The sequence below is a fragment of the Zalophus californianus genome, chromosome 5 (assembly GCF_009762305.2).
Source record: "Zalophus californianus isolate mZalCal1 chromosome 5, mZalCal1.pri.v2, whole genome shotgun sequence".
In the NCBI taxonomy this organism is placed as follows: domain Eukaryota; kingdom Metazoa; phylum Chordata; class Mammalia; order Carnivora; family Otariidae; genus Zalophus; species Zalophus californianus.
In genome coordinates, this window is record NC_045599.1 from 44,189,485 (window position 1) to 44,208,205 (window position 18,721).

Genomic DNA, 18,721 nt, shown 5'->3' on the forward strand with positions numbered 1-18,721 from the left:
GGAGCATCTGAGAGCTGCCTCTGTCACTGTGTATTAAGGACACTGGCGTGTTGACAATAAAAGATCTTACTGCCCCGGATAGGGAGATAGCCAATGGTCCTGTTAAAACACTCACTTGGGAGATAGAAAAGGTGGGTTAAATTTCAAATCTTGGTTCTGCCACTTTCTGGCTGCATGCTCTTGGGTAAGTTACTGTACCTCTCTAAGCCCCCAGCTCTGATAAGGATAATTCCAGGGCCTAGCTCCAGGGCCACGAAAGGGATTAGAAGAGAAAACATTTGGAAAGCATTTAGCACACTGCCTGGCAGCTAGTACCTTCCCAGTATTTAGCAGCTATTGTCATTGTTATTGTTATTGCCCTTTTTCGTTGAGGGGGACTTTCCTTCTAGGTCATTCTCTGTACCTGAATACACTGCTTTGGGAAGGACCTAAACGGAGAGAGAGAGAAAGCAAACCAGGAGGGTGGGGCAACCAAACCACCTGAATCAAACCTGGGGAAGCAGTGAGGTAAGAGCCACTGCACCCAGAAGGCTCTTCCAGCTTTAGCTGCTGTTTGGTCTCCACCCAGTGTCATGATTCCAGTGTGATAACATCTGGGGAGAGGAGTGGAGCCGCTTGATTTTTCTCAAGATACTCCTCACTGAGGAGAAAGAACCATTTCCTGCTAGGAACTATGGAGGGCATGGAGGTCCCAACCACCTGGGTGGGGTTCCAACCGAATATAATGCGAATATAACGAGCAGAAACAGTCCTACAGTACTGGGTGTACTTGGGGGACGTGGAATCACAAAGACATTGCTGTTTTCTTCCTATGCTCGACTCTCCTATGTACACTGCAGCCCATGCTGTTGGCTCTACAAGGGAATCCAATCGAACTGGGGGGGAGGGTGTGGGGGTCGGTTCATCTGCAAGCTTAATATAAGTGTAACCAGAGCTGGATAATCTGTTTAAAATATCTTTTCTCTTTATAATAAATATTTTATCCATTTTTATCAATACCATAAGGCTATGAAACCTGTTTATAATTAATGCCAGAGGTATTTCCCATTCGAGATCTCCCTGCAGGTCAAACAGCTTCTCTGGAGTAAAGACAATCCTGCTTCTGAAATTTCCCCATTTTAATATTTACTTAGCTCAGATTATCTATAGAAATGAGACTGTAGCAAAAAGCATTCTTTTCCAATCAATCAAACACTGCATCTCAAGTTTAAATAGGACACCCTGGCAGGACATGATATTTAGCCACGCTGGTGGATTATACAGTTAAATGATGGTATGCATTGCTAGTTTGCATCATACTTACATTTGCACAGAGGATTAGCATTTAAGAACAGGAACATTTCACCCTTTGTTTTCATAGATGATTTTTTATAAACGAAAGCTTGGCACAAAGGTGAAAGGTGTACGCTTATTTACGAGTAAAATTATCAAGTGATCTCTGGAAACACACATCATTTTGTTTGTGACTTGTCAATGACACTCCCAAGTGACACAGGACAATAAAAAAGATTCCAGATGAAAAAGACAGCATACATTTAATGTTTGGACTGGAAGCCAGAAGGGACAAGCTGGATTTGGGCAGTAGATTTTTGCCAAATGAGTTGGCAAAAGGCCAAGTTTTCCAAAAAATGTTTGTTAGCTCTAACATTTTAAAAAAGTCCAAACCAAGAATTATTTTACTTGAGGCTTACAGATTTTTCAATGATCATTTTAAAGGAATCTCTTCTTAAATGAGATTCTGCTTAACCAAGGATCTCGAATGGGTCCTCACATGGAAGCAGGGGGTTGTGAGTCAGCGGCAAAACCTGCAGGCGTGGGCTGAGGCCCCTACTGGCAGCAATTCTCTACAAATAACCAATAGTCCAAGTCATAAATACAGATTTAACCTGATACATGGCCGACAATGGGATGTGTCTATTTTCATTGTTGTTAGTGGCCCTGAATTTATATAAAAAAAAGTCATTCAGGCTTCTCTGTGATTGAGAATAAAACAAGCAAGCACGCATGCCTTTCCCCTGCCACCGTTTTCATTTGCTGATCTCACACGGAGAGTAGGGAGGGGACGGGGAGAGCAGCGAAGACCTGAGCATCAGAGGCAGTTCTGCCAAGTTTCTCCGCTTTACTTTCCTCATGTTGCATGTAACGGGTCACTGCCAACCTGCTGTTCTCTAAGACCACTTCTAAACTGTGATATTTCCAAAATGCACTCTTCCTCATCTAGGCTTTGGCAAGCACAAGCCCAAAGAGGAACAGGGTCGTGTTAACCAGGTGGAGGTGAGGGGGTTTCTGTATTTATTTATTTTTCTGTGATTCAGAGCAACCAAGACCACTTGGATAAGCCCTCAGTGGAACACTGTTTTTTAATGGTGTGCCCCTTACTTCCGCCACACACATGCTTATTCTTTGTGCTGCAGACAGAGGGATACTGCTAACATACCATCACATCCCTGCCACCCCAGCTCGCCATCCTCCAGTGGCTTCCTATTTTATTAATAGTAACTACTATGTCCTCACAGTGGCTCATGGCCTTCTAGGAGTGATCTGGGTCCCTGAGGCCTCTCTAATCTTATCCTGTACCTCCTTCCCTCTTGTTCACTCTGCCTCAATCTCTTAGCCGCCTGGCAGTTCTTTGAACACATGCAAGCAGCCCGTCTTCGGGGCCTTTGTGCTTGGAGTTCCCTCTGCCTCCAATATTCTCTACCCAGATATCAGCTCAATGTCACCTTCATGAAGAGATATTCCCGGGCTACTCTATTTACAACTGTCACCCTAATCTCCTAGCCTTTTCTAGCCCCCTAGTGGGAGGAACCACGGTGCACTGTTGGTGGGAATGTCAATCGGTGTAGCCACAATGGAAAACAGCTTGGAGGTTCCCGAAGAAATTAGAAATGGAACTACCATATGTGAGCCAGCATTCCCACTTCTGAGTATAGATCCAAAGGAAATGAAATCACTATTTTGAAGAGATCCCTGCACCCCCACGTTCACTGTGGCATTATTTACAATAGCCGAGTCATGTAAACAACCAAAGTGTCCATCGACCATGAATGGATAAAAAACAATGGAATATTATTCAGCTATAAAAAAGGAGGAAATCCTGCCCTTTACAACAGCATGGATGAAATCAGAGGGCACTATGTTAAGTGAAATAAATCAGAAAGAAAAAGTCAAATACTGTATGATCACATTGCATGGACTCTAAAAAAACAAACTACTCACAGCTAGAACAGATTAGTGGTTGCTAGGGGCAGAGGGAAGGTAGGGGAAATAATGAAGGTGGTCAAAAGCTACAAACCTCCAGTTGTAAGATGAGAAAGTGCAGGAACGTAATGTATGGCACAGTGACTATAGATGATAATACTGTATTAAATATTCGAAGATTGCTAAGAGTAAATTTTAAAGGCTTTCACCACACACACACAACAGGTTGTCACTATGTGAAGTAATGAATGTGCTAACTAACCTTATGTTGGTAATCATTTTATATATTAAAAAAGTGATGAACAGATATCAAATCATTGTACTGTACACCTTAAATTTACACAATGTTTTATGTGAATTATATCTCAGTGACGCTGGAAAAAAATTAAGTTACCAGAAAAAAATTAAATAAATTCCTACTCTAATCTCCTAGCCTTTTCTAAATTCCTTCTATTATTGTTTTTTTTTTTCTCCACAGCATTTATCAGGCTCGGATAAGCTTTATTTATTTTGTTTATCTTATTCTCCCCATTAGAATGTAACCTCTACAAAGGCAAAGATTTGTATCTATTTTGGTCATTAATGTATCCCCAGCACCTAAAATAATGTCTGGCACATAGTAGTTGCTCAAGAAATATCTGTATTATGAATGCATTAATATCCTTAGATGCAGCACTATTCATTATGTCCTCATTATTTACCATGGTTACCTGTGTGGCTCTCTTCAAATGGACTTTATTATTATTTTTAACTTTGGCCAGGAATCAGTCACTTTTCAAAACAAAGAATCCTACCAACTAATGAGATTGATTAGTTCTCCTGAAGAAATTATCTGGAAAGGCATTTAGAAAGCTAGGGTGTTAAAAGGCATTTTGTTTTTTTATTTTTACTTTTTCTTAAAGATTTTATTTATTTATTTGAGAGAGTGCATGAGAGAAAGAGAGAGAGAGAGCATGAGCAGGGGGGAGGGGCAGAGGGAGAGGAAGAAGCAGACTCCCCACTGAGCAGAGAGCCTGATGTGGGGCTTGATTCCAGGACCCCAGGGATCATGACCTGAGCCAAAGGCAGACGCTTAACCGATTGAGCCACCCAGGTATCCAAAAAAAGGCATTTTAATATGAGTTATTTTGAGTATCTTTCTGACCACCAATCAGTCACAGAATCAGGGGCGGGATCCAGGTTTTGTGGTACATGAAGGTTATAAAGTTTTGAGAGTCTGCTTTGAGAAAAATCATACCAAAAAAAATCTTAGTTTTACAAATTTTACAAAACCTGTTACTATGTGAAGCTCCAATACCCCTCCCTCCTAGAACCTGGAAAGGGCCTGGCGAGTGAGGGGCTCTGAGCTTGATGTGCATTAATTTCCCAGTTGATCTGCACGTGAGGCAATGATGGAGCATGAGAGCACAGGAAAAACAACAGAATGACTGAAATGGGAAATGTAGTACCATGTTTTTTCATAAAAGATGAATTGTTCCAGAGGTGATTTCTTTCTTCATCCTTTATTTTCTATTTATTTACTGATGTATTTATTGCTCAAATTTTCAAAGCTTACTCCTGTTTTTCAGAATTTTTCTTGCTATTTGCACATGCATAGTCTTCCAGATCAGTGATTATCAGCTGTCCTGGAGGAGTCGGGAGTGAGTCCACCAGGTAGGATATTAGAATCACTTTGAAGGTTTGAAGACGGATGTTCTTTAAACCATACCTGTCTCACAGAAATTATGATTATCTTTTTGAGGGGTGGGCTTTTAAAATGGGGTTCTTAGTCTCACTCCTGGCTATTCATGTATTTAGACTTATCAAAAAGTAATTTCCAAATGGCTTCATTGAATGAATAAGAATTATTAAATTATGAATCCTTTGTGAAAATACCATTTAAAATATTATAAGTCAAGTAGATTAAGTCTAGGCAAGATTATAACTGAAAACAAAAACTATAATAGTTCTACTAGAATTGCCTTTAAAAATATAACCTAAATCTGATTTTTTTCCACTAATGAATATGAAGACTCATACACCATGTTTTTCTCTGGGTCTGGACTCTCCCTTAAACAGGTCAGGAAACAATTTACCAGCCATACTATTAAATCTATTTTGGAGAAGTGATATTACTCCGTTTCCAACCTCAATGATCCAAACAGATGGGTTTTTTCTACTTTGATGGGGATAGAAGAGAACAGAGAAGGGCTGCCAAGAGCTGTGGGGCCTAAATTTGATATCATTTCTTCTATTCTACCAGGGTAAAGCAATTAGAAGAATATTACCCTCTGATGGCCATAAACAAGCACTCTCTTCTGCAATTCTTTAAAAATGTATCACGGAGAATAAAATGCTCACACCAAACAGCACACATCTCATTGCATTACGGGCACACTGAAATTAGCTTTCCTTTGTGAGCTCTTATTCTGGGTGAATTGCACATGCTTACAAATTATCCTTCAAAGATTTAAAGACATTGGGGTGGACAGCCAAAAAGTTGTGGGATCCGCTTCAACAATGATTTTAAAGAGTAAAGATATCTTTTATATTTCCTTGAAATGGTTTTGTATATAATCCTGACTAAAGACAAAACAATCTTGGAAAAGCATAGAATTCAATCATCAGGACCGTGAATGTGGCAAATTCTGCTTGCTGTCCACCAAATTCCGTTTTTTCCATTCTCCGCTTGTTCCTGGGCATACAAGAAGTCCTCCTTTCCACGCTTTTTTTGCAATTAGATTTGGCCACATGAATGTGAGCAGAAATATCGTATGCCACTTTCAGGACTGGCTCACGACCCCTCCCACAGGCTCATCTACAGGCTCTTTCTCTAGCCAGCAGTATGCTAGGAGGGCTGAAGCTGTGAAGGATGGTAAGAAACACAGGATGGTAAGAAACACAGATCCTGGCACCTGAATGAGAGCAAGAAAAGCTGCCCTGCCCCCTAAGCCCCACTCTAGACAGTGACTTGATGAAAACCGAGCTTATTTTTTTATGACACTTGATTTGGGGGGTTCATGTGTTAGCACAGTATCATCTAAGACACTGCATTGCACCAAACTAAATTGGCAGTACTGGAAGGAAAACTGTCTAACATTTCACACTCGATCTACCTCTGGACTAAAAAAGTTCCCCACAGAGGCCCAAGTGAAACCCACTAGCTCTCTGATTCTACCATTTTTCACACTTCGTTTGGTTCCCCCACCCCCTTGATCTCCTTTAGTTACACATACTTTCATGATCTCATGAAGACATTTCTTAGCATCCAAGTGCTTAAGTGTTAGAGAGTAAGTTTATAATCATTACACACAGTTGTAATTGTTCTGTAAAGAGCAAAAGCCAATCCGTTTCTGTTCTGCCTTGATGCCAATCAGAAAAGCTGGAGAGAATCAGTTCAAGCATGAGGTTGACGCATGAATCTGTCTCTGAATCACGGAAGAGTTACCGTAAGAAAGGAATCTGCTTCCCTCAGGATTTGGAGCCATGCTCCACTTGAGTCAATGAGGTCTCTGAAGTACCAGACCCAGCTAGACTTGCGTTATTTAGAGTGGGATTCTGGGGGCGCCTGGGTGGCTCATTCTTCAAGTGTCTGCCTTCGGCTCAGGTCATGATCCCGGGGTTCTAGGATCGGGCCCTGCATCAGGCTCCCTGCTAGGCCGGAAGCTTTCTTCTCCCTCTCCCACTTGCCCTGTTTGTGTTCCTGCCCTCACTCTCTCTGTCTGTCAAATAAATAAATAAAATCTTTAAAAAAAAATAGAATGGGATTCTGGACCAGAATGCCATTCTGAATGTGTACATTTCTAGGAGTATGGGCCAGAGTCTGTGGGAAAAAATTCTAGGAATATTTCATAGCTTACCCAAATCTAGAATAGAACTACTCTTTACTGTTGTCTAGCTCATTTGCAAGGAATAAGGGCTGAGTTGGTTCTTCAGTCTGGGAACATTGTGGGTTGAATCAGATGCCTAAGGCCCTTCCTGTTCTGAACTCTTAAGACTAAATAGAGAGTCAGATGTACTTCTCCAGAGGAAGGAAAGGAAATTACCTGAGGATTCTTTTGGCTACAGAGCTTCTTAAATAATGGAGTGGAGTTCAGTTTTTGGTTTCCTTCACTAAGCTTCAATGTATTTCTGGTATGAGAAAGCATTTTGTTGTCCCCTTAGAGATCAAACTCAAATGACCCATACATTCTGAAGGTGACGGAATATGTCACAGAAATGAGTCTCTCCATTCTGCAAATATTCATCAACCATCTACTATTGCCAGACACTGTTGGGGAGGAATGAAGTTAACTGAGAAGACATAGGACTAGTAGTTGCAGTGAGTTTCTGCTTCTAAATTAAAATGGGACTTTCTACCCTCAGGACAACCAAATTCATGGTGAGACTGTTCATAAATCCTATTGACTCGCCAAGTCCATAGCTAAGAGAAATGCATGGCTATTTTCTAAACACATTTGACCTCTTGTCAATTCATCTCAAGGGGCAAAGCAATTCTATTGCCTACCTCCTTTGCTTTGACATTAACTATGTTTTTGAAAAAAAGTTAAATTTTCCTTTAGCCATTAAAATTCCTTTTAATGATATATTCCACATATTTGGATATAGTCATCCATTTCTGCCAACTTGCCCATTTTCTGGATGGACTCTGTTATTCAACTGTGTATATTTTGTCCCTCTTTTTTCACCTTTATCGAATTTTTTCTGTGTAATGCTGCTCCCATTTTTGGATTATTTCCCATTTAAACTCTTTTTAAAAAATGACTTAACACTTTTTTGGGATAGGTGAAATGAGTGAAAGGAGTCAAAGTGAAAGGAGTCAAGAGTTATAAAATAAATAAATCATGGGAATGTAATGTACAGCATGGTGACTATAATCAATAACATTGTAGCGCATACCTGAAAGTTACCAAAAGAATAAATCTTAAAATTTCTCATCACAAGAAAATTCTTTTTTTGTAATTTTGTGTGGTGATAGAGGGTAACTAGACGTATTGGGGTGATCACTGTGCAGTATATGTAAATACAGAATCATTATGTTGTACACCTGAAACTAATTTAACGTTATACGTCAATTATATCTCTATTAAAAAGAAAAAAGACATACCATTTTTTTAGAGAGAGTGAGCAGAGTGAGCACGCACTAGGTTGTGGGGGGAGCGGCAGAGGGAAAGGAAGAGACAATCTTAAGCAGACTGCTTGCTGAGTGCAGAGCCTGGAGCCCCACATGGGGCTCCATCTCACAACCCGAGATCATGATCTGTGTGAAAACCAAGAGTCAAGACACTTAACTGACTGAGCCACCCAGGCGCCCCTGTCTGGAACTTTTATTTACACTTCTGTCATTATCCTATGTGTGCCGTAGGGCAGGATATAATAATCCTTAATATAAAATTTACAGAGTATTATTTGTCCTATCACAAAAACAGTGGTCTAATACTTGCACGCATAAGGGACGATGGTTTTACAAAATTATTTACTGCAGCAGTGTTTGTAAAAGCAAACTCTAGGAGACAACCTAAAAGTCCGTTGGTAGAGGGGACAGGCAGAATGTCTGGAGGGAGGGGCTGGGAAGGTAACTTTTTTAAGGAGGAATCCAAAATGGTACATAGAGCTCTAAGGACAGTATAAACGGGGCCATCTGTAATAATGGGACAGCCTTTCAACATAGCAAAGATTTCTCTAACTGGCTAAAAATGGTCATGCCAGAATTTTAAATATAGTATTTCTTAACAGGCACTGTAAATGTTTTGATTCCTGGCCTGCAAAATATTTAGTACTACATTGTACTACCATAGTGAAATATGTGAATAGAACCTCCATCTCTAGCCTGCCTAGATAAATAAGTACCACTGATAATTTAATTTGAAATTTACTTTTATAGAAAATAAATTTTATAAGATAAATTTTATTCTTTTTCATATATTAAGCTACTGAGAGGTCTAAAAAAAAGAATAGATGTCAGTTTTTTAACTTAGTTTGGAAGAAAAAACCCCAAACAGTACTATATACTTTGCTAACTTTGAAAATTTAATTTTACCACATGTTGAAAATAGGTCTAGAGATGCCTGTACTCCACAAATTCCAAATCAGAGTATAAGCATTTATTCAATGTAGGTAACTTTCTTGCTTTTTTCCTATCTTTAGAACGTAAAAAAAAAAAAAAAAAAAAAAAAAACTTAAAATGTGACTTTTTTACCCTTCTTTATCTTTTCCTGTAAAATTTAGAACTAGAAATTAAATTTGACAAGAGGGGGAAAAAAATCCAAACCATGTCTACGCTTCTTCTGCTCTTGGCTTCTCCGTACACAGCTGTCCTTTGGTGGGGTTCAGAGCAGGTTGCCCCAGAAGGTACCACTTTGGCATGTGGATTATTTTAGCAATTAAGGCTAACAGACTCAAGAGGAGCTCTGAACCTCCCCCTTAAGTCCCTAAAAAAAATGTAGATTGGGAGTCTGTACCAAGAAGAGAGCTATTACCAAAGACAGCTTTCTACATCAGAAAGACACTTGCATGGCAGGGCAAACATTTGTTCTTCTCATCTTCCTGTGGATTGTCTTCCTTCCCTTTGGAGCCCCAAACTCCTAGAGCCTTCTTCTGAGGTCAGGAAGGCATATAAGCCTCAATTGCCTATCTTTGACCCTCCCATGACTATGGGAGGCTCCTTTATGGACAAAATTAAATTTGTTTTTCTCCTGTTAATTTGTCTTAAGTCAACTTATTATTATTAGGCCAGCCAAAAAACCTAGAAGGGTAGAAGGGAAAAGATTTCCTCCCTCATGCCTTTAAACTTGGAGCGTAATTATGAGTTTGAATACCATGTTTGCCATTAATGTAGCTGGTCCTTCAGGCAGCAGGGAAATCATCTCTCAGGGCACTTGCCTTGTCCATGAGCTCCAGCTGTGCCTCTATTATGAGCCGGACTATGATGTCCTGTCCTGGGGGAAACAAAGGAATTCCTCCTGAAGGCCTTTCCCCCCTGTGCTTCTGGCATAGTCCCACAGTGTTTCTAAAGCCCTTTCATAGCCATTGTTCAGTGGCGTTCACACAGTGACCCTGGGCACTCCGCGGCGGGGCTGGGGGGGGGGGGGGGGCATGGATTCTTATCCTCCTTTGCAAAGAGGAAATTGAGACTCAGGAAGGAGAGCAATGGTTGGCCCAGAGTCTCACTGATTTAAGTGGCTGTATTATGATTCACACCAAAATCTTCTGATCTTTGCACTAAAGATTTACAGGGAAGATTGAACGATTGGATTAGTTTTAATTCCATAAAGCTTGAAACAAAGACAAATTCTTATTCTAATGTCCCCCTATTAGAACTCACTGTGAGATATTATCGAACTGCCTTGAGCACAATGTTCAAAACCTTTGCGCAGAATGTGACATTTTGCTGAAATGAATGGATGTATTTACAGGTCTCTAAATAATAGTATGACAAAATCTTAAGAGGGACTATAGTAAGGGTCCTCCACTTTGGTTACCTTGTTAATCATCTTAACCACATTGTGATGCCTTACCGTGTGGTAAATGCTTAATAAAACTTGGGGGAGGGTATAGCAAACAACAATGTGATTAAACTTATTTAAATACATCACAGACCAGCTTTGTAAAACAAAGACGTTCCTATTTCTTAATCTAAGGAAATTTTGAGGGAAAAAAAGGAATCTATTTCTTTATAACAGAAAGGTAAGAACTGACCCTGGGCCAAAGCACTGAGCTGGGAATTGAGAGCCCTGAGTTTGAGTTCTAACTCCTCTACCAACTAGTTGTGACTTTGGCGCAACTTGACTTTTGACAGCTCTTGACTTTTGTGGGATTCAGTAATTTTAAGTAACGTAAAGAGAATGACTACCAGTCATTCTTGATTACTGATCTGCATACTACTCAAGAAAGACTTTTAAAAACACAGATTCTGGGGCACCTGGGTGGCTCAGTCGTTGAGCATCTCACCCGATTTCGGCTCAGGTCCTGATCTCAGGGTCCTGAGATTGAACCCCGCAGCAACAAGTCTGCGCTCAGTGGAGAGCTTGCTTGAGGTTCTCTTTCCCTCCCCCTCTACCCCTCCCTCCGCTTGCATGCACATGCGTGCACACATGCTAAATAAATAATAATAAATAAAATCTTTTTAAAAATACAGATTCTTAGGCCTCCTTTTGCATACTCCTGAGTCAGTAGATCTGCGGTTGGGCCCAGGACTCTCTATTTTTAGAAAGCTGCCCAAGCCATTCGATGTGTTGTCAAGTTAGGAACACCAGATTTGTCTGCAAGGCCCCTTCCAGCTTTAGCATTCCTGTTTTCAACTGTACAGCACTGAACTCCTGTTCCTGTACTCTGCTCACTTGGGAGGCAAGGCATTCAGATCCAAAGCTGTTCTCACCCAAAATATCACGCCAGCTTCCTAGGAGGTGTCCCTGCTCACATGTCCTATTGCTCTACACCCTTCTCTACACTGCTGTCAGGATTTTGTATGTCCTTTGGCCCCACTTACCCATGGTTTCCCTATCGGTAGTTTCAGTTACCCAGGGTCGGTCACAGTCTGGAAGCAGATGATCCCCTTTTTGACATATTATCAGAAGGTCAACAGTAGCCTAATGCCATGTCACAATGTCATTCACCTCACTTCATCCTGTCACATAGGCATTTTATCATTTTACATCATCACAAAAGAATAAGGGTGAGTAGAGTGCAGTGAGATATTTTGAGAGAGAGAGAGCTCATATTCACACAACTTATTACAGTATACTGTTATAATTGTTCTATTTTATTAATTATTGTTGTTAGTCTCTTACTGTGCCTAATTTATAAACTTTGTCATAGGTTTGTATGTATAGGGAAAAATAGTGTATGTAGGGTTTGATATCATCTTCAGTTTCAGGCATCCACTGCGAGGCTTGGAATATTTTCCCCCATGGAAAGGGGAGACTACTGTAGTTGAATGGAAGTAAGAAAGAAAGGAAGGGGAAAGAGGAAGGGAAGGAGGGAGGGAGGGAGGGAGGGAGGGAGGGAAGGAGGAAGGGAGGGAAAGGAGAGGGAAGATAAGTTGAAGCGGTGAGAAAATGTGATTATGTTGTTTTCTTGAATAACTACTCTTGTAGTTACTCAAACTACAAAAGAAGATTAAAATCCTTTTTTTTTAAGATAAAATTCTTTATCACAATATTTAAATTACTAAAATCTAGACCCAACCTCCTTCAAATCTAAGTTCTGGTCTCTCCAAAGATACTTTTTATTTTATTTTATTTTATTATGTTATATTAATCACCATACGTTACATCCTTAGTTTTTGATGTAGTGTTCCATGATTCATCGTTTGCGTGTAACACCCAGTGCTCCATGCAGTCCGTGTCCTCCTTAATACCCGTCACCAGGCTAACCCATCCCCCCACCCCCTCCCCTCTAGAACCCTCAGTTTGTTTCTCAGGGTCCATAGTCTCTCATGGTTCATCTCCCCCTCTGATTCCCCCCCCCTTCATTTTTCCCTTCCTGCTATCTTCTTCTTCTTCTTCTTCTTTTTTTTTTTTTAACATATAATGTATTATTTGTTTCAGAGGTACAGCTCTGTGATTCATCAGTCTTATACAATTCACAGCGCTCCAAAGATACTTTTGCTCAAGCTGTTCTCAGACCTGGAGTACATTTTACACATGATGAAGTTTCATCCGATTCCCACCATTTCTACCCATGAAATCTTGCTTCTTATTCAAAGCTCCAGATGTACTAACCTGACATCTAATATGTGTCCAGTTCCTGCTCCTGCAATTCCAGATATCTTATTAAGGTCCTCAATAAAGTATTACCTCAGGGTATTGCAACTGGCTTCAGAAACCTTTCTTCCCTTATCAACTGCCCCAGGCCAGCTATTTGAGGTTGGGAGGCTACATACCATTTGCTTTAATCATCATAATAGAAATAGCATTTACGTAATGCTTTACTATTTACCAAATGCTTTTGCACCCATTATTTTATTTGCTCACAATAAGATATCTATGAAAAACATTTTATTGTCACCCCCTATTTTATGGATGATGAAATTGCAACTCAGAGAAATCGAATGACTTGCTAGTTAATGATGGTGCTGAGATTTGAACCTTGATGCTATGAATTTAAATGTTGTGCTTGCTCTATACTGCCTAACAAGACATCAGCAGACAGCAGATGCTCCATAAATGCATATTAAATGATCAAGTGAATGAAAGGGGAGAGGAGGCACCATGGGGTAGTGGGAAAATAACAGACTTGGGCGACAGAGAAATTCTCTGCGTCTTGAATCTGCCACTTGCTAATCGGAAAATTGTTAAACAACTTACTTAATCTGCCTGAGCTTCTGTTTCCTCATCTATAGCATGAAGAGATAGAACTGCCCTCATAAAGTTGAGTGCGTGTGTGTGCGCGCGTGAACTCAGCAATATAAAATCTGAAATGCATTTTCTCAAGTGCGTGCACAGAGTAAGTACTCATTATGTGCCGGATTGTTTACTTCGTAGGAGAGACAGTCTTTCGACTAGCACTTGCTTTTTTTTTTTTCCGACTATCAATTGTTTTTTTGTTTTTTTTTTTTTGAGGGTGCCTGGTCATTTATTTTTGTGTGACGGAGGACAAGCCTCACAGCCATGTGATGAGGGGGCCACGGGGAGGGCAGTTTAGTCTTTTTTTTTTTTATTTTTTATTGTTATGTTAATCACCATATATTACATCATTAGTTTTTGATGTAGTGTTCCATGATTCATTGTTTGTTCATAACACCCAGTGCTCCATGCAGAATGTGTCCTCTTTAATACCCATCACCAGGCTGACCCATCCCCCTACCCTCCTCCCCTCTAGAACCCTCAGTTTGTTTTTCAGAGTCCATCATCTCTCATGGTTCGTCTATCAATTGTTTTTCAGTTTTATGCATATGCCTTCCTGTGGAGGGTAGCCAGCTTCTGAGAATTTAACCTCTCCTCTTCAGAGAACACTACAAGGCACTATATCCTGAGGGTTAAGAACACATGGGTTAGGCTGCCTGGGTTCCAAACTTCACTCTCTCTCCCTTACTAGCTCTGTGAGCTTGGCCAAGTTATTCGACCTCTCCATGCCTCAGTTTCCTCTTCCACGAAATGGGGAAAACAGATTAGTTAGAAAACAGATTTACGGTCCTGGCATGTGACCAGGACTCCGTAAACACTGGCTATTTCCTGTGTCACAGAAAGGCACTTAGCTAATAAAAGCCCTGCTTAGCATAAGGAGAGATTTGTCCTTCATGTTTCTCAGCCAAATAGATTGATAACTTCTGTAAACTAGGAACAGAAGTAACACTAAAACCTTGTCATGTCCATTTGGATTATTAAATAATGTAATTAACTGAGTATTCGGGCAATAGGTTTGAGCTCACAAATCTATAGAAAAAAGAAATGGGAGTGCGTGTTTTGTACTTAAACACAATGAAATACCAGTTCTTGTGGATTTATGAAAGAAGTAGGAAAAACAAGTCAATTGCCTTCTGTTGTTACTGCCTTTGATGCTGTCATCTGGAATAACGAAATCTGCCTCTTATTAGCCCCAGCTCCACTACCGAAGAGAAAAAAACTAGAAGGAGAAAGGGGTGCTGTCCTTTAGAAATGGTTCCCCTGAATCAGACTTATCCCTTTTGAATACTATAGCAAAGGCTCCACTTCACCTGAGAAATCTCATACATGTTTCAAAATTCAAAATAAAAACTGTAATAAAATATGTGCTACCTGTGCCAAAATAGTATCGAGCAGAATACAGTGATTGCTCTCATTTTCCAGTCTTGCTTATAGTGTGAGGTGAAAGCAAAGGTATTTTTTGACCGTAAGATGGTAAGTAATGTGAGATCGGCGTCCTTGAGAGTAACTAGAAGCCTGAGCTATTTACTGCATAGAGATAATGTTTTGTGTCCTCTACTGATGTTGAGATTACCTCAGAAAAGTTATCTTTGGAATGGTGGCGATTAAGTTGCTTCTGGAAGCCAGGCATTCCTGTTACCAAAATAAATACCGCTTAAGTAATGGCAAACATGGAAACGGAACCACAGAAGAAGGGTTTTTCCCATCTCCTTGCTGGAGTTCTGTTTGGTAAAAGAGGCCAACAATTTTGGGAGGCCAGCATTCAAATCTACCCCCATGGGGTATGAGTTCCAGAGCTCTGTTGCGTGTGGATACACCCATGCTTTCTTCTGGAGGCTTCAAACTTTGGCTGGTGTCCCTGAGAGAAAGTGTGATCTTTCACATCTTTCTTAGCTCTGGTAACAGCGATTACCTTGCTGAAGGATCTCCTCACGGAAGACCTACCTGTCAAGCTCTCCCTAACCCTGCCCTCTGCTGCTGCATTCCCAGGCAGAATTAGAGCTGATAGCCTAGCAGCCAGCCCTCCCAGACAGTCCCCATGTGGGCGATCCACTGCCCATGGGAACCCTACCGCTCCTGTTCTCAGGGCCTTTCTCTGGGCCTTTGTTTAAGGATAACACAATAATAATAGTAGATAAATACAAGAGAGAACTTACTATTCTTGGCATTTCATATCCATCGTCGATTCTTATTACTACATTGGATAAAGAAACCATGCTCAGAGAAGTTAAGTAACCTGCCTGAAGTTCATGTTTTTATCCGTTATACTTTAGTGCTTCCCTAGGGTCCCTTCTCTAGATCCCTTACTAAAAAAATTGATACAGTTAACCAAAACTGGGTCCCCAGATGCTATTTAGCTCCCCAAAAGTATCATATCTTAGCAGAAACCACATAGGCTTTGGAATAGATCTGGATTTTGAACGAGCTCTGTTCCTTGCCAGCCCTGGGACCTTAAGCAATAGCTCCTTAGGCACTCTCAGCCTGAGATTCCACACTAGTTGAAATGGAGTATAAAACACTCAACATTTAGAAAACCAAAACAGGCTAATGAATGTAAAAGCGCCAAGGCAGTGTTTTCAAAGTGGTATATCAATTAATTGTTAATTCTCTTTTTATTCTTTCTCCTTTAAATATACCAGAATGTCCCATCTATTTCTTTGATAGTTCAATAAGATGGTCTTTTTTTTAAAGATTTTTTAAAAAAATTTATTTGTGAGAGAGAGCTTGCAAGCAGGGGGAGCAGCAGGCAGAGGGAAAGGCAGGCTCCCCATTGAGCAGGGAGCCCGATGCGGGACTTGATCCCAGACCCTGGGATCATGACCTGAGCCAAAGGCAGACGCTCAACCGACTGAGCCACCCAGGCACCCCAAGAGGGTCTTAATTTGGCTCACTGCATGTACCTTGAGGCCAGCAAAACACTAAAGAAATGGTCATTTGCAAGCCTTCCAGCCACTGAAACTAATGTCTAACACACAACCTCCTCAGTTCAGACACTCCACCTCTATTTTTAATGGAGGTGTTAGTATATTTATAGTTTCTATCATAAAAAAAAATTCTGTGATTACTTTGACTCTAAGACTTCTTTTACAGTGGCTGGGCCTTTGTAAGAGCAGAGGGGAGGATGTGACTTTGATCCTTTTTTTTCTTTTTTTCTTTAAAAAGAGGAATCTCACTACTATCAACTAGTTGAAAACTCTTTATTATTGACTAGCATATTCCAATCTTTGCCTAGGGTAACAGGCCAGTTTTAGCAAGATAAGATCAAGCTAAATAGAATGCTCCAAATTTATGATTTCTTTGTCCCTGAGCTCACCTCTTATTTTCCTGCATCTCTTCTAGTTCTCTGGATATTTAATGTGTGGCCTAAGTTTCATTTTTTGAAAGCTAGTATCAACCTGGTGTTGGGGCCCAAGGAGAGGTGTGGTCAAATGGTAGTGGTAGTGAGCCACACATGTCTATGAAGCACATGTTTCTCCGTTCCAGACCTGCAGATCTCCCACTATGAAAGTGGTTAAATGGACAGCCCAAGTGTAGACAGCACAAGTGTAGACTACGGAACAGACTGTTTCTGCTGGGGCCGTTCTAGTCTATACATACAGCCACCCTGTGCAGAGAGTTTCAAATTTTGGAGATCAGAGATCCCTTTAAGAATCAAACGACTTGAAAATCTTCATAAATATAGGCTTCAGAAAAAATCATAAACACACACACACATACCCTTGGACATAATTCCAGAAAGTTCAGTATGGCCTAGTGATTCAGCCTAAGGACTGTAGAGTCAGATAGCCTTGGTAAACACCCTCCCTCTGGTGCTATGTAGGTATAGAGCTTCTGCAAGTTATTTAACCTCCTTAAATCTCATTTTCCTCATCTTCAAAATGGAAATAAATACAGTACCTATCTGACAGGGCCATTATGAGGTTTAAATGAGATAAAGCATGCAAACTGCTTAGCACGCTGTGGGACACTAAGTGCTTTGTAAATTTTTATTGTTATTCTTTTAAGGGAGTTACAGCTCCTTAACGCCTATTTACGAACTCCATGGTAAGAATTTCTGCTATGAAACTGGACGAAGTTCAAACCAATTAAGGACAATCTCACTACCATAAAAGCAACAAGATCCTACTGAAGTAAAACAACTGTCAATAAAAGGGCATGAAACAAGGGCTATCCTGCCTGGCCCTGAGCAAGCAGGACAATGGGTCCAGCCATGTTCCCTGTTCTTCAAGAGCACCAGCCTGTACCAGCCACAAAAACTTGGCAGGAATGGCTTCTTTCTGCACTTGGGCAAAACAGCCTTTTGGCTGCCTGAACCCCATAAGGCTATTGTTCTGTTCCTAACATATTGTTCACAAGGTCCTTGGTATAAGAAAGGCCTTTAGAAGGGTTTAATGAGAGAATATTTAAGTCACCAGTTGAATGACTGACATACCACAACCTCTCAAGAAATGCTGTCTCTTTCCATGGCTCAGGAAGGAGGGTAACTTGGCTTGACAAAGTCACAGCTCTGGGAGAAATTCCACTGGCACTCAGGGGAATGTCTAAGTTATGTAGTTTAACTAAATATGACTTGAAGTAAGTAGGCCTTTGAGAGGGTTTTTCCTTGGGGATTATATAAAATTATGCTGCCATATTGATATTTTCTCTTAAGACATTTGACCTCTGCTCTAAGGTATCCTATTTTAGTCAAAGTAGAGTCTTTAGCCAAATTAGTCCAACTTAAATTGTTTGGCATATCTAGCAGCCAGCCATTTCAGATACATTAATCTTCACTAGGAAGTAGCCACAAATTAAAAAGTGCCTGAAGGTTCTGTATCAGACTTTTTTTGTTCAGAAAACTTATCACAGAAAACAGATGAATCAAATTACTCTGATATATTCATTTCTGTATAGGAACTTAATAACTCTTTATGGAGTGATTTTGCTATGTAGGGACTTCACTATCCACGTAAAGAAAAATTAGTACTTACTGACTATCTACTATGTGTTTAAGATTATGCTGAATCCTTTTGCAGGGCTAATTTTCTTTTTTTAATTTTTTTAATTCTCACAACAATCCCAGGCAGAGAAAGCTAAAGTTTCCTGACTCTCTTTGTAGATAAGGAAATTGAGGCAGAGACATGTAATTTAATTTCCATCTAAATTACAGATAGATGGAAAGCTGGTGTCAAAGCACCAAAGTCAGAATTCTTCAT

At 40.3% G+C, this 18,721-nt stretch overlaps 1 protein-coding gene and 1 long non-coding RNA gene across 14 annotated transcripts in view; one reads left to right on the top strand and one right to left on the bottom strand.

Annotated features, from left to right (window-relative positions):
* PDE4D (phosphodiesterase 4D) overlaps positions 1–18,721 on the bottom strand; it is a 1,508,086-nt gene that overhangs the window by 236,301 nt on the left and 1,253,064 nt on the right. The window contains exon 1 of one of the 13 annotated variants that reach the window (XM_027605107.2): positions 11,669–11,686. The exons of the other annotated variants lie outside the window; for them this stretch is intronic. The gene's annotated coding sequence lies outside the window, so the exon portion shown is untranslated. Of the gene's footprint in view, positions 1–11,668; positions 11,687–18,721 lie in introns of those variants that run through there. 13 annotated transcript variants of the gene reach the window in all.
* The window catches only part of LOC113928874, a 70,706-nt gene that overhangs the window by 544 nt on the left and 51,441 nt on the right, over positions 1–18,721 (top strand). The gene's annotated exons all lie outside the window — the stretch shown is intronic.